Genomic DNA, 13,076 nt, shown 5'->3' on the forward strand with positions numbered 1-13,076 from the left:
GTATAGTGTGGGAGCTAAAATAATAATTTTCCTCCTACCGTCTAAGCTCTTCTAGCTGGGGCAATGATCACATTAACAGGAGAAAATCAAAATTTTAATACATAGTTCACATAGGCGTGAAAATTCCTAAGACAGTGGAGGCGACACTGGGTATGCAAGACATCTGGGGACAATGGAGAAAGGGGGAGCACAGTAGGAGATTTCAGAAGTAAGGGTGGGCAGTATGCAGGTAGCTGAAGCTAAGGGGGGCCTCCCAGGCGGGAAAATTCTTGCGGGCAACTTATAAATAGCACACTGCAGGGGAGGGGTGTGTGTCAGGCCCCTGCCCGAATCCTTCCTTTTGCCCCACCTCATTCAAATCAGACTTCGGAGGACATCCTAAGGTCTCCTTCTCGAATCAGGTTTTCTGCCTGACCCTCTTGGGCAGGAAAGGGGGACCCTCAGCGTTTCTCCCTGAGTCTGTTTCACCTGGCTGAGCGGCCACGAGATCAATTACTGTGAGTGCAGACACCAGTTAAGTCATTTGAAACACTTTGCTGACCAAAGTGAGGAGCAGACGGGCAGGTTCTGGCTGGAAATAGTCGGTCAGCAGCGTCAACAGATGAAAATCTGCGTCCTCAATGGCAGCTCAGGGTGGCAAAGCCTGGGTTCCCTTCAAGAGACATCAACATTAACGGATGAAAAAATGATGTGCTTAGTAAACTCTCAGGTTTCAAATTACCAAAAGATTCCTACAAACTATTTTTAAGTACCCATACCATAAAACATTTATTGCTGAAGTTTCGACAAAAAAACCTTTTGTTTTATTTACACCTATTTAATTCCCAATACTATTTACATTACTATAGAAATTTTAAGAGACATTAGACAGTCAGTTATCAAGCTCTTTTTCTGTTGACAAACCCTGCAGTAGGGATAAGATGAACTTATTTTTTTTGTAAAGCCAGATAAAATAAAAATATTAAATGATAACTTTTAAAAACCCATGTCTGTTTAAATATTTTCCTGATCACATGATATCGAAAAGCATTTGGGTAGTTTCTGCTATGTTTTTAATTATATAAGCACTTAATTTTTCAAGCTAATTAAACAGAGCTCCTTTTATATAAACTATTTTATTAATTTCCTCCAAAGGTAGACATAATATAGACAGACACAACCAGAGACCTGATAATTGCATTGATTTTTTTTTTTTTTTTTAGCATGAGGCAGGTAGGTACAACAAAAAAACCCTATTAATTTATAACATTTTAAATAAGTTTATTCAGATGGCTGTTTTTAATATTTTTAGTTGTGGTTGATAAACCATCTTTAAGGAAATTGGAGTGGAGGGTGTTACTTAGACAAGGGAACCTTCTCAGCAACTTGTGTTTTTCTTCTATTTTTGTCATTTTCCTTTGGTTGGTTTCATCTCAGGCAGCTGTGGGTTGTTTATGTTTCTGGTTATCGGTAGGAAAGCTACTGGGGCTTAGAACATCCCATTAGACTTCTAATTTTGCCAAATTCCTAAACATAAACTTACTAGATTTTTTGAAATCTTGTCAAGTTCCAAGCAGAACAAAGTGCAAGAAATTTCGGTGTGATCCTACTGTCCGATTCCCATCTCTGTTAAACTTCTTGTGCTTTCATGTGTTATTTTCCGGAGTTTGTTGGGTTGTCTATATGTTGTCTGAAATCTAACTGAGGGTCCTTGAAATTACATTGAATTCTCTTTCTAGTAACTTGTAGTGCCCCATCCTTTGGGGTAGTTCCTGAAGAATGATTGCTGCTTTGATGGTGTCGGGATTTCTCGCTTTTTCACATTTCTGGTGGCTTTTTTGCTGTCTGCCTCCTGGGGAACCAGTCGACCTTCCGCCTTTCAGACAGGCGTGGGCAGGCTTTCCCCCGCAGGTGACCGCGAGGGCACAGTGTCCTCTGGCCTGGGGAGGTGCAGCGGCCAAGTCCCCCAGTTCCGTCATTTAAAATCGCTGCTGTGTGACTGCCATGGCCCAGCTAGGTTTTAATACACACGACTTCTCTATTTGAAGGACAAAGGACGGGCTTTAATTTTGAGATGCCTACAGTGACACGCCACATGAAATATTAAACGGCGGAAATTGAAAATGTCCAGTAAAACATTGCTCTCATCGCACCATCGTATTTGTTTTAATCTATTTTCTATGTTGAACTAAGATTGATTAACCTGTTGAGACTTTCTATTCATCCTGAAGTAGTTGAAATTTCAGGGCAATTAAAGATAGGGACAAACTATCTTACATATAGTTTTTAAAATCTTATTTCTGTAAGATATAAGGATGTGATCACTGGTGCTTTGTATGAGCAATAGAGGCGAACTGATAAGGCTTATTTCAGTCATGAATAAATGAAGTAATACTAACTCTATTATAAAGAAATAAAATATTTTCTTTGGAGCAGTGGTAAAGGATTTCAAAATTCTACAATTAAAAGTTTTCCCTTACCACTAACACGCTTTTGAACACATCCTGCTCTGGATGTTCTGCTGCCGTCTTCCATTTTAGAAATATCCCTTTTATTATTTGATTAATTTCAATGTAGTGGAAATTAAGTTTTTATGGAAACTGTATTTTAAACCCAATAAGTGATAATAGACTTTATATGTAACAAAACTTTACATATTTTATTAGTAATTTTCTTGTACTCTCACAATTTAATATTTCTAGTGGTTCTTAGTTGTGTGTTGCTTTTTTCCCCCCCTCGGGTACAAACACAACTTGTTTCCCTGTTTTTATATTGCATTCCAAGTTTACATGAATACTATTAAATGAATACTCTGAACTTTATTATCTACTCCTAGATTTATCCTGTAATTTGGCCCAACCTCTAGCATTTATTCTGTTGAGTAACTATACACTGACCAGGTGAAGGGACACAGTAGTCTTTTTATGTGTCAAAAAAAATGTGCTTATTATGCTTATTTGGGTGGAACCCTTCACCCAAGTAGTGCTAAAATTTGGGTTTAGGGGCCTTAAGATAAAGAATTTAAAAACATTTGTAATATGTTTTTGAAACAAAGACACATGACTTTAAGCATGCCCTGTGGAAAGATGCTCTAATCCCTAAGCTTTAATTTTGTTTTATACATCAAATCTTTTTAGAATCCAAGACAAGGATGTTTTGTGTTTACTGCAGATTTTATTTTTGCAATTTATATATTATCTTGTCCTTGTCATCTCCTCTAAACATGCTTTCTATCTTTATTTCCATCAGTGAAATAGGATACATTTATCCTGTCTCTCAAATCTCACCTCCTTTGTTAAGCTTGTCTCATGTCCCTCAGATATCTTTGGTCTCTGGCTGAGTCCCCATAGCAGTAAGTACCTTTCATACTGGACTTAGAATGAAGTCTCAGTGAAGACAGGGATTTCATTTAACTCTTCAATCCTAGCACTCTGCCTATTCCATAAAAAGCTGGGAAAGTACTTGCTAAAATGAACTAAAAAGTTATTAAAGTCAATGCTGACTTTCAGTTATAGGTTATTTTTAGTGTCACTTAAAGCTATGAGCTCTTTCATTTTTATAATCAATTTCAAGCTAATACAGAGTATAACATTTTTTTTAAAATAGCATGATTGCTGTAAACACACAAAAATGATTCCAGGGTATTAGAAAAGCACATTGAAATATCCAGGACCAGTTTTGCTGTTTTTGCCATAAGTAATCCACTACCACAAATGTTTCCTTGTCCTGTGTGGATTCCTTAAATCCATTAAAATGGTAATTATTCTGTGCTTAATGATTTATTTATATAGTTAAATAAGTATAAAATACAGTCACAAAATAAAACTGTACTTCTTAACGGAGTATCCTAACCTGGATTGCAAATGCCATAGTATTTAACAAAAAATGTAAAATATATACCAAATAACTTAGTTGTTTTGTATGTGATGCAATTAACTATTTTCAGCTATTTTGTTCATGACCTCGCATGTGCCGGCCAAGGAGGTGCACTCTGCTCAGACAAGAAAGTACTTGCTGGTTAGCTTTAAGGACTGCAACTGCTGGCAGCCTCCAGCTGCTAATGATGTCAGGAGCCACCCCATAAGGTGCCTACTGGCTCCTGCCTGATTTCCTTCAATGACAAGGCCATGAAACATAGCATACACCCCCTTTCTCTCATGGTTTTCCATTTGAGGCAGTGCTATTTCCTGACTCTCTCAGCCAATGATTAAGCACATCAGGAGTTCTAGGACCTGACCATTTCTGCCCATCACACACCTCCTTTTTGCCAGTTAATATTTGCTTTGGAGCTCTCTATTGGGTTGGCCAAGGCACATTTGTAACATAAATGTATGTCCACATAAAAACCTTCACACAGCCGTTTATAGCATTTTAGTCAGAGTTGCCAAAACTTGAAAGTAATCAAGATGTCCTTCAGTAGGTGAATGGATAAACTGTGGCACATCCAGATACTGGAAATATTATTGAAGTCATGAAAAGATATAGAAGAACCTTAAATGAACATTACTATATGAAAGAGCCGATCTGAAAGGCTATATACTATATGATTGCAACTATATGACATTTTTTAAAGGCAAAACTATGGAGACATGAGCTCACACATTGAGAAACAGAATTTAATATCCTGACAAGCAACCCAAGGCATAGTACAAACTCTTTATTAGTAGTGTCTTCTAGAAACCTAGAGAAAGATGGTAAAAGAACCAGGGAATCGGGCATTCTGGAGTGGTGGTACTTTGTGGGGCCAAAACGCTCACTAGAGGATCAGGTTGTGTAGGAAATGCAGATAACACTGCTCACTGAGCGTGTGATGTTGAGAGAAAAAAATAAAAAGTTCCGTGGTGGCTCTTCTCTGCAGGACAGTGCTGATGATAGGAGAGGCTCTTAAAGACTGGCTCATTGATAGCAATGGAGATTGTGGAGCAATAGATGGCAGTTGTCAACATGGAAAAACCAGAAGCCAAGGGCTCTTCAAGTGAAAACCAAAGGGGCTTGACTGGCAGAACCTAGCCAGTACCACTATCCTGGATCTTAGTTACCTGACCCAAAGGCACAAACTCCCACAAAACATAGCATCTGGTCATGGAAACCACTTTATTGCAAATTAACTCTACAAATGACTTAAGACCATGGAATCCACTGGATTTATTGCATAGTGTACCTTCCAGAAGCAACTGACCTGGGCATTGGAATGGCCAGCTACAGTGCCTTCTTGGTGGCAATAGCCTCCAAGATGAGGTGTGCATACTAGAAAACTCTATATGGCCCCCATAGGAAGAATGCATGGGTCTGAGACCAAGAGATGGAAGGAGGACTGCCTCACTTACCAATAATTCCCCATGACTCACTCACACTTCCCATCCTTTTACCTCTGGGTTCTACAGGGTTAGTGGTCCTCTTATCAAGTAACAAGACGGCCCCACTGAGCTATATAAGTCATGGGTGTCACCTGAGCACTTACTTTTATTCCTTTTTTCTAGGGATCTACAGACAATAGGAGTTACCACGTAAGCAGGAATAATGGACCCCGATCAGCATGAAGAGGGAAGACTATTGTTAAATAATTGGGGAAAGAAGGACTCCGGTGATACCCTGGGCAACCTGCTGGTGTTTCCTTCTCAACTGTGTCTACAAGGGGTAAGTGTAGCGACTGCAGTCTGACAAGGGAGTGATTTCCAGGAACTTTGTCCCCTTGGGAATGAGGATTTTGAGTGATAGCACCAGGTAAGCCACTGAGACCAAAGAAGGAAATAACTAAGGGCAAAGAGGACCGAGAATGGTTAGTGGTGAAGGGTGGTGGTGAGTACTAGTAACAAACCAGGTCACCCTGCATTGATAAGTATTATTGTTCACGTCACTATCTTTCATCTTTTAAGTTTTCCCCAGAAAGAATGGTTCATTGGAACCTTGGAAGAGTTGCTGCCAAAATGCGTCGGGTGCAAAGCATGGGCTCTGCCACACATGGAGCTGTGCTGCTCAGACCTTCAGTCAAGAAAGACATCACCGGGGAGGTGGCCAGATGGACAAATTACTGAGCCTGTCAGAGGTACTAGGGCTTGGGCAGTTTTGCCAAATGCAGGGCTCCTCTAATGGGCAGTCTCAGCTCTGGAGCTCCCTTGGGTGGCTGAGCATTTGTCCCGTCTGCATATGGTCTACGCCTCGTCTTCTCCTTCTGCAGGTGTCAGATCTGCAGCAGGGCCCAAAGCCTTTCCTGCCATATCCTTCTCATCACCTCCCTTTTATCTTTCATGGGCATTAGCTTCAGATCAACCTCTCACAAGCCTAACCTCCAACTCAGTGTACACAACAGTCATGTTAACTTGATAGGCTCAGTGGGTCTCAGCTTCATAAACCCTCACAGCCCTTCAGAAACTGGTCTCATGCACAGTCCTTGCTTAGGACCTGAAATGGATGCATCTGCTCTGTCCATGGCCACTGCCTCTCATCAGTGAGCAGCTTTAACAGCTTCTTAATGTGGATAAATCTCATACATCTGTAGTCCTGAACTGACAAGACTACATTTTTCTTCTTCAGTCAGTATAAAAACAAGTAGCTTTTATTCCTAATGGGACACACAGTTTCTTCCAACATATTATTCAGTAACATTTTGAAACCCACTTCTTCACCACTGTTCATAACTAGTATTAATAACTACAGGACAATAGGGGAGGAAAATAGGAGCAGGCGTTTTGCAGATATGTGCGTATGATTTATATGAAAAGTGCTTTGAAAACTGGCTGAATGCAATTTTCTTATTCTGGCTTCTAAAAGTGGGCGATTTTTCTTTCTAGTACTTCTTTTGTATCACTTTCTTTTAATTTAGAAAAGACTCACCATATTTGTTGCACTAAAAAAAATAATAACTCCTTAAATTCCTTTGAGGTCATTTAGTATGTGATCCCAAGAGTCATAGTTAGACATCACACATCCTTAAAATTATAAAATATACTCCTCCTTTAGGTAGGTTAAAAATAAAAATGGGCATAATGGAAAGTGACTATAATGTGAAAACATACTGTTATATTAAACGGTACAGTGATAAAAGCTCATATGAATAAACTTCTGGATATAATTATAATCAATAGGTATAGGTTAAAAATGCCATAAGAAATAAATGTAAAGAAAATCTATTTACATGATAACATTTCTAAAATATTGGATCTTGTCTGATATTTTTATAAACAGGAACATAATATATATTTAAAATATAGCCTGTAATATTTAAGAAAGAAATAACATTGCTCATAGTTGAACACAATGTAAGAACTGAGCATATGAACTGCTTCCTGAATCACTGTGGGATTGAATTCACTACTATACTACTATATTACTGCTTGTTTTGCCCACAAACAGATGTAAATTGAGTGTTCTGGAGTAGAACACCATAATTATTAAAGGAGGAAAAGAGAAAATACATTTTTTAAGGAATCAAATTATCAAAAAATCAAATTTTCTTTCCTGACTGGAAGGAAAATGGAATGTATGTTACTGTGAATATACAAAAATCAGTCTAATTCATCAGACCATTAGAATATCAGCAAAGGTATCTTGTTGAATCTGTTCTAGAAATACTCATTAAAATCAAGAAAACTAAAAGAAAAAAAAAAATCAGACCCCATCGCTTGATATTGATGGCTCTCTAATTGCAAACTGTTAGGTTTCTACTATGAAACAATGAAAAACAAAAAGGAAATATTCCAAAACCTGCAAATCAATTGGACAAAACAGCAATTATAGTTTCGCTTATCTACAGAGCAGTAAATATCTCTCCCCTGTTCTATAAATTTAACTTTTTTTGTATATTTTATTGTATTTCATTGATTTTGCCCCTTTCTTGGGTCATTATAAAAGAAATTGTGTTTAGATTTTTGCAGCTAAATCCCAGAACAATTTTGTATATACATATATACATATACACACACACACACACACACACACAATTTGTTGCTGAAAGCAAAATTATTTCTATAACAAGTATATGTGCCCCCTCAATTTTTTGCCCCTTTCAGTACGTTGTATATAGGAATTGTATATTTAGTACAAGGACCCAATGTATGTTGTTTGCAGTGTGATCATGTCTTAATTTTACTTTATTTTGTTCTGTCTCCTTTGCCTCTCAAAAATCAATACTGTGATGCAATGGCTTAAAATATTCACAAAGGCGCCTGTATTTGAATCAGATGTAATAGCTTTTAGCTATTATATCAGAATTCTTTTGTTTTTCAAAATAAAAAGAGCTTTACTATTTTGCCTGATTGTAAAAGTACACTGCTTGAAAAAGTCTGTAAGAAAACAGAACAGTGGAAATGTTTTAAAACAAAGAACCAAAAACAAAACAAAAACCAAACATGTAACTATAAGATCTAGAGAAAATCACTTAGAATTTTGAAAGACATTCTTTAGGATATCTATATTTTATTCTTTCTCTGATATGTGTTTATTTCAGTGAAAGAATGAAAAACTTTCAACCTTCCAGATGTCTAAGATTCTTTTATTATTATTTCCTTTTTCTTAAAGATAAATTCCTTTAACCATTCTTTTAGGATAAGTCAAATGGAACCAAATTCTCAGTTTTTCTTCATCTGAGAATATCTTTTTTTCTGAAGGATATTTTCACTGGATATGGCATGATGGATCTTTTAGCACTTGACAAATTTTCTGTCACTTTCTTAGCCTCCATGGTTTCTGATGAGAAATCTGTCTTTAAAATTATGTGTCCCCATAGGGAAATTTCTGTCTTACTGCTCTCAAGATTTTTAATTTTCAGAAGTGTGACTATATGATGTGTTTATCCTGTGTGGAGGTTGCTCAGATATTTGAATCTTTAGGTATCTATAGTTTGACAAATATGGAAATGATTAGCCATTTTTTAAATTAAATTTATTGGAGTGGCATTGGTTAATAAGATCATATAGGTTTCAGGTGTATTTTCACTCATGTGGGTTATAAAACTAAAACTCAGCCATTATATTTTATTTTTATTTTAAATATACCTTTATTGATTACAGAGAGAGGAAGGGAGAGAGAGAGAGATAGAAACATCAGTGATGAGAGAGTCATTGATCGGCTGCCTCCTGCACAACCCCTACTGCGGATGGAGCCCACAACCCCGGCATGTGCCCTGACCGGGAATCGAACCGCGATCTCCTGGATCCCAGGTCGATGCTCACCGGCTGAGCCATGCCTGGCCGGGCCAGCCATTATTTTTTTAATACTTCCCCAGCCCTGTTGTCTGTGTCCTCTCCTGGGATGCTAATGACATGAATGCTAGAACTTTTAAATAGTCTTGCAAATGTAAATAAAAGAACAAAAGTGGCTATATTAATATCAAAGTAGATTTTAGAAGAAGTAATACTACCAAGGGTCAAGAAGACATTACGTGTGCTATAATGGGGTAAATTAGGAAGAAGTCGTGATACTGTTTTCCGTATCATCAACAGAGAATTAAAATACATGAAACAGTAACTGATAGAACTGAAAGGAGAAATAAACAAATATATCCTCAATTATAACTTTATATTTCACAATCCCCTCTCCATAATCAATAAAACAAAGATTTAAAAAATCAGTAAGGATATAGAAGAACAGCAGCATCAATTGGCTCAACATACTTGCCATTTATAAGACCCTCCCCCTTAGTAACAGCAGAATCCACATTTATTCTCAGTATGCATGGAACATTCAACAGGACAGACCATAAAACAAATGCAAAAGAATGTTAAAGGAATTAAAATTAAAAAAAGAAAGCATATAATAAATTTTTCAAAATAAGGAAATCAATACAAAACCACTGAGAATTTAAAGAAAAAGTTATGAAACAAAGAATATAAATTCTGGAGGTATAAAATACGATGACTGAACAAAAAAAATACTAGAACTTCAGGAACTGACTTGATTGAGCAGACATATCAACACATTCTGTACCTCTGTACCTTTTTACCATAATTCATCACAAATAAAATAAAATTGGGGCATTAAATTAGCATTTGTTACTTCTATCACACCTTTATTTTTCAATTAAAAATAATACTATTGATGCTTTTAGCAAAGAAAATAATGGATTGGGAAGGTTGTCACAAAAAAATGTTAGAAGTAACCTGTGATATATAAAAGTTCTTTGATAACAATGTTCCATTACTTGTAAGAAGAACAGTACAAGTGTTGCCATGGATGTTGTGTAATACCTCACAATAAAATGCAAATAAAAGTTTATTCCGTTGGATGACATAATCTAGGCTGAACCACTAGGTTGAAATATTTCTCATCAGTTTTTCAAAAACGATACACCCCGCTACGACCATGATTACTTCATAATATTATGTTTTTAAGATAGTGTTTTAAAATCGTATTGAATTTTGTAAGCTTATTTTGAGCTTTTAAAATATTTTAAGTTCTTCCATTATTTAGATTGGTATTTCCTTAGCATTGATTTTGATGTGTAACAATCAAAGTCTCAAAAACTAAGCCTAGTTTAAAAATCAGCTCTATCACAGCGAGACACACAGAAACAGAGTAAAGTGGTGGGTGCAGGCCCAGGGCCAGGGGAGGTGGGGGACCCTGTTCTGCAGGCGTGGTGTTTCAGCTCCACAAGATGCCTCAGCTCCAGCCAGCGGCTGTACTGCATGCTCCACCTGAGTTAACACAGTATCACGTCCGATGTTCTCATCACCATTTGAAATAATAACTGCAACTCACGCCTAATACCAATAAGGTGGGGTGACAATTAAATCATTTGACATTCAATTTACAAAAAAGGAATTAACAGTCATAACCCTAAATTAGAGCATGCTTCTTACATTGCCAAGTGTCATATTTGCATGTGGCCACTAGATAGAGCTCGTATAATGACATCCTGAGCAGCACTGTGGGGCTCGGCAGGTGGACAGCGTGCTCTCTGTGATGCGTTCATTCTGCATAACGCTCGGGGCCTTGAGTCTGCTGGCCTTAAGCCCGGCACCTCGGCCCTGTTCTGTTTTCACTAGAATACATCCGACCACCAATATCTTATGAAGTTTAATTAATAGCAGTCATAATTCCAAAACCGTCGTGTAACATATTAGCAGGAACGTTTTCCTAAAGCCACCAGAAAGAATTTCTCATAAGCTTATAATACATTTTATGATTTTTGATACTTTTATACATTATAGTATTTATCAGGCATGGGGCAGATCATGCTTGCTACTTTCAGATAAATATTAAATGTAAAATAAAGGTTAAGACTAATGCTGATATCCTAAAAGCAGAAACTAAAACTTGTTTCCCTCTTCTTTTTATGAACAGAGAGAAGACCTCTTTTATGGAACCAGCAAAGGGCAGTACAATTTGTAAGAAACTTGAAGGCAGAAATGATGTCTTACACTCCTATAAATACCCATCACTGTCATCACCACCATAAAATAATAAGTCCTAACATAATAAGTCCTTGGAGACTCATTCTTAAATATCAGTATTTTATTTGCTAAATATATTAGTTATTTATACATATTCAGGTATTAATTTGATCTTCATTACAATTAATGTATTATAATTTCAAATTATGTATTACTAAAATTTTAAATTAATGGCATCTGAAAAACTCAATTTCTTAATCTGTAAAATAGTTTTAATGTTATGTGATTTAGAAGTAAAGTTAGGAGCAATTGATTTTGCTAGTCAATAAACAATGTTTGTCAGATTTTGTTTAATATCAGAATCACCTAGGAGCATATTCAAATGAACATTGAGCTTATCTCCAGAGACTATGACTTAATTCTGCCTTGGGTCCTAGAATATGCATTTTTATCAAGTGCCCCTAGGAGTTCTGATGCAAAAGTCCTTACACTGTAATTTTGAAAGCATAGCCTTTCAGAACATAGACCCTAAATTGAGATAGACCTGATGTTTAAGCCTCAGTTTCTAAGTCAATAAAATGGAGCAATGAAACCTAACATAAGTAGCTGCAAGGGTTAAAGCAGCTGACACATGTAAGAGTTACAGGCGCCTGGCACATAGTTGCAAGTCTACACATGGCGCTCATTCCATTCCTTTCCCTAATTACGTCTAAGTCGTGTGAATATTATCTGGCAAGATTCGCAGGGAAGTAAATGGTAATGATAGTGACTGGCGTTTTTATTATGCACTTTTTTTTTTTTTGCCATTTATGACATTATGCAGTTCCTGTTAATCGCATGCTTACATGAGTAGCAATGTCACTTTATCTATTGATAATTACTTAGCGCCTTGTTCTTACTTAAAACAAAAAAACAACTATGTTTAGGAACAGATTACATTGCCACAAGGTATGTATGCCTCATTCGGCACAAATGTAAGTTGTCAAGAAAAATATGCAGCATGCCTTTTCTCACAAAGAGCTCTGGAAAAGGAACTTCAGAACTTCCTCCTGAAGAAAGTAATTCCATTGAATGTTGTCATCTAATATTTTAAATCCTTTACTTGTCATAGGGTTGCTCATAAAATTGTTAACGCAGGACCTTCAGTGAGTCCGTTGAACTAAGCAGCATGTATAGTCCGGCATTTCCCTAACCCTGCTGGCTGGTATCATTGTATTTGAAGGGAAATATGTGCTGTGCATAAAATACACTGAACCATCTCTTAGCAATTACCTTTCCTTTGCAAAGTGACGTAACATTAATATAATGTAGTTATACGGCTTTTGAAAAAAATAGCAGTCCCACACTGACCTAGTCAAAAATATTTTGAATTAAATAAACCATGATAATATACACTACATGATAATGTATTTGTTTGAATATTGAGCTGTATCTTTAGAAGGTAAACTATTTTGAATGATTTCATCATGTGTTTCTTAACTCAAAATTAAAAGTAAGGGAGCTAGAAATAACTATCTAACATTTACTGAGCACTTACTGACAGCCTCCTAAGTGATTTAACCCTCACACACTCATAAGGTAGAAGCATTATTTTCCTGCTCTGACAGGCGAGCCAACTGAGGCAGGAGAAGTGCAAGTAACGGTCCAATGGGCGTGCAGAGGGGATGCAGGATTGCAGTCCAAGCAGTCTTGCTCCAGGGCCTAGAACCTGAAATAGCATCAGAAACTCCTCCCGCTTTCCATTTCACAGCCCCACCTCTAGCTGGG

The 13,076-nt window shown here is 37.0% G+C and overlaps 1 long non-coding RNA gene across 1 annotated transcript in view; it reads left to right on the forward strand.

Moving 5' to 3' along the window:
* LOC308547107 overlaps positions 1–12,707 on the forward strand; it is a 59,325-nt gene extending 46,618 nt beyond the window's left edge. Inside the window, exons 3-5 of the long non-coding RNA XR_013997447.1 lie at positions 5,460–5,616; positions 5,856–6,025; positions 11,260–12,707. This is a non-coding gene — a long non-coding RNA (uncharacterized lncRNA). The remainder of the gene's footprint in view (positions 1–5,459; positions 5,617–5,855; positions 6,026–11,259) is intronic.
* Positions 12,708–13,076: the final 369 nt, after the last annotated feature.

The sequence above is a fragment of the Miniopterus schreibersii genome (assembly GCF_964146895.1).
Source record: "Miniopterus schreibersii genome assembly, chromosome: 17".
Lineage (NCBI taxonomy): Eukaryota > Metazoa > Chordata > Mammalia > Chiroptera > Miniopteridae > Miniopterus > Miniopterus schreibersii.